The 3206-nt window shown below is 53.4% G+C and overlaps 1 long non-coding RNA gene across 1 annotated transcript; it reads right to left on the bottom strand.

Moving 5' to 3' along the window:
• Positions 1–546: 546 nt before the first annotated feature.
• On the bottom strand, positions 547–2679 carry LOC104274498. The gene is made up of 3 exons (XR_717824.1): positions 2318–2679; positions 1624–1768; positions 547–850 (listed from the first exon to the last, which is right to left on the bottom strand). It is a non-coding gene; the product is annotated as an uncharacterized LOC104274498 (long non-coding RNA).
• Positions 2680–3206: the final 527 nt, after the last annotated feature.

Genomic DNA, 3206 nt, shown 5'->3' with positions numbered 1-3206 from the left:
CGGGACCACGGCCGTCGGGATCCTCCAGGAGTAAAGCAAATCTTGCAGAGACCCTCGAGGGACCACGACGACATGCTGGGAGGAGTGGGAGCGCTGCTGGGGGATACTGCTGCAACTTGCTTTGCTGTTTAACTCCCTTTTCCCAAATCAGAAGTGGCCAAAGCAAAGAGATGGTGAATTCAGCACGTGAGTGAGTTTGTTTTTGTTTTTGTTTTTGTAATGGAAGGTACAAGCCAGGCAAGGAAGAACATCCCCTCACTCTGGCTACATTCGCTTTTAGTGGCTTTCAGAGCCGAATCTGAGAATTCCTCTCTTTATATCCAGTCTCTCTTAATACAATTTTAATATTCTGGTTGATCCTAAAGATGCAACGTTAACTATAGAAACAGCAGCAGAAAAGCATGGGGTACAAGACATTTTTTTTTATACAAAAAAAAATTCTTTTTGTTTTTGCTTACAAAACATATGCAAAAGAAGCTAAAAAAAACCAAAAGGCATTTCTATTTGTTCTACATAAAAAATCTCATAACTAATGTTCTTTTTTTTTAAAAAAGAAATATCAAGCTTAGGCACAATTTTGCTGCTGGCTGCTTGTGAACAAGCCAAGAGAACACGCCACCCCCTCCTAACTGAGTGATATGTATTGACTGTTCTGCACTTTATACTTAAGGCAATTTTTTTGTTTTCGTTTTCTTTTTGACAAAGTGTTTTTTTCCACCCCTTACGTCATGCCAGGATCCGTCCACGTGTGTCAGTATTAGCAGTACTAAAGTTTATGGTTCAAGAAGGTTGCAGGTCACACCGAGGGTTTTCTTCCTACAAATCTCTGTATCCAGAGGGACAAAAAGATCTACAAATAAAAAACACAAAAGCCTGAAGTGAGAGAAACCCAAACGAGAGCAAAACTCTGCAATTTGCAAATCTGCTGCAGCCTCGCCTCTGCAGGAAAAGTCATCCCTGAGGGCTCAACGTGGCTGCAACAGAATCGAGACACAACCTCATTCTTCTGCTGAGACACCGGCTTTGCCTTTCTTATTTCTTTCAGGGCAGCCCCAGGCACCCACCGGCGCAGGGGACAGCAGAGGACTGTGGCCCCTCCACGCACTCCGGGCAGAGACACTGCAGCCCCGCAGAGCGAAGCCTCCGACCCACCACTCCTGGATCCCCAGCCCCGACGTCCCGGCACCGCTCGGTGCTCGGCTACTCCTTAGAAATGGGGACAGGTCGGCAGAGCCTGTGCCCGACAAGGGCTCCCCGGGGAAATTTCACCTTCTACACCTTTCTTGGCATTTTTGGGTCCTGCCCGTTCCTTGCAACCGCGCAAAGGAGCTGCTGGTTTCCAGTAGCCAACTGGGGCAGGGCTGGGAGGCACAGAACAGAGCTGAGCTCACTCAGGGTGACAAAAGCACCGAGATTCTCCGTTCCTGCTGCGTGGCTGCAGCTCTCCCGCGGGGCAGAGGCGTCGGGTGTTTGCAGACAAGCAAACAACACGCAAGCACAAGTCATTTACTGAAGGTAAATGAAGAACGACGCTGACCGGTGCCAAATGAGTGGGACCGAGCAGCCAAAGCAGAGCGGCACGGGTTGGACCCGCAGCGGGGTGCTGGGACCGCGGGACAATACCTTTACATGTGTCCAACCGGGTTGTGACCATCTCCTAGACCAGGATGCGAAGCTGAAAGTGTCATCTGGGGATCTCCTACTACTCCGGACACTTTCTCTTCTTCCCGACGCTTCAAGCAGGCTGCTTTAGGGTTCAGGTTGCGCTCTAGGTCAAAAACAGCAGGGGAGGGAGGGAGGGAAGCAACCTCAGTTTGGGCAACGGCATCGCACGCGGCAGCAGAAAGAGAGAGAGGAAGGACAGAATCCCAGGACAGACACAGGGGACCACGACCTCAGTGCAAGCTGCTCTTTGCCCGCTGCTCCTTGCAGTGGCTGCAATAATTTAGCTGGACCCCTGCTAGAACAACACCCCATGCCTGGCTGGAAGGCCACGCCAATTTAAACATGCGCTCGCTTACAGAAAACCCCAAGTGCCTCAGCGAGCTCTCTGAGTCGAGGACTGAGTTTTCCAAAGCTGCTTAATGGGATCCAGGTGCCAAATTCGCATTAAGCACGAGGGGGAGACAGACAGAAGCGGCCTCAAATCCACCCCGGGCTGGGGGCTTCGGGAAGCTCAGCCTGCTGGATCGCGCTGGCGATGCGAACGCGCGCTCTCGCGCTGGAAGGAGGAGTCGCAACAGAGAAGCACGCGCACACAGAGACTTGGGGAGGGGAGAGAAAGGCCCCGAGATGCACCTGCCGGCTGGTACCATACCTCGTACTTGCTGCTCCAGGCCCAGAATGACCTGCACCGCTTGCTGTAGGATGATCAGTTTGGTCTGTGCTTTGTCCGTTTTTAAGTGCATCTGACACATGCGTCCCAGTTCTTTAAAGGCCTCGTTAATGTCCCGCACACGCACCCTTTCCCTGGCGTTATTGGCCATTCTCCTCTCCCGGTCCCTCAGATCTTTGTCCTCCAGTGACAAGGCCTCGTCTGTACTGCTGGGTTCACAGCACCACAGGGATTAGTCAGGGGGGTGGTACCAAGGTGGGGAGGGGGCTATACGTTGCCGTGCTGGTAGTGCATCTGATGTCCACTGGAAATGGCTCAATCAGCCTCATTTTGCAAAGCCAATTCATCTCGGGCGCTCCCCGGGCTGCGTGTCGCCGCTGTGAGCCACGTCAACATGCTGCCAGCACGGGGCCGGGCTCCCGTGGGGCTGGAGGGTGCTGCCGGGGCTGAGAGCGGGCAGTGGATTCGGTATCGACCCCGACACCTTCTCCCCTCCGCAAAAGTTTTGCCTTCCTGTTTGTTTTCAGCTGGGGGGGTTGGGGGTGGTGGCCTCTCAGCCCGAACCAGTGGGTTCATGCCCCAAGGGAAGACTTTTTGGCACAAAGTAAATCCCCCTGTGTAAGATTGCCTTCAAAAATCGCATGTGCAGCAAAATCCTCCCAGCGGAGCCAGTTTCGGGCAGCCCGGCCACAGCAGCCGGGCCCAGCACCCTCTTAGGGGTGGGGAGGCAGGAGCCAAGCACCCCGGCTGCTGCCCAGGGTCAGTCTCAGATGCAGACACTGAGTCCAGGTCTGTCAACACAGCCCAAATCAGTCCAGAAGGGGCAGATTTTCTTTTCCAGGCATAGTCAGGAGCTTTAGGAAAGCCTCCA

The sequence above is a fragment of the Apaloderma vittatum genome, unplaced genomic scaffold, assembly GCF_000703405.1.
Source record: "Apaloderma vittatum isolate BGI_N311 unplaced genomic scaffold, ASM70340v1 scaffold27695, whole genome shotgun sequence".
NCBI classification, from domain to species: domain Eukaryota; kingdom Metazoa; phylum Chordata; class Aves; order Trogoniformes; family Trogonidae; genus Apaloderma; species Apaloderma vittatum.
The sequence above is the reverse complement of the archived record's forward strand: the minus strand, read 5'-3'. Positions and strand labels throughout refer to the sequence as shown.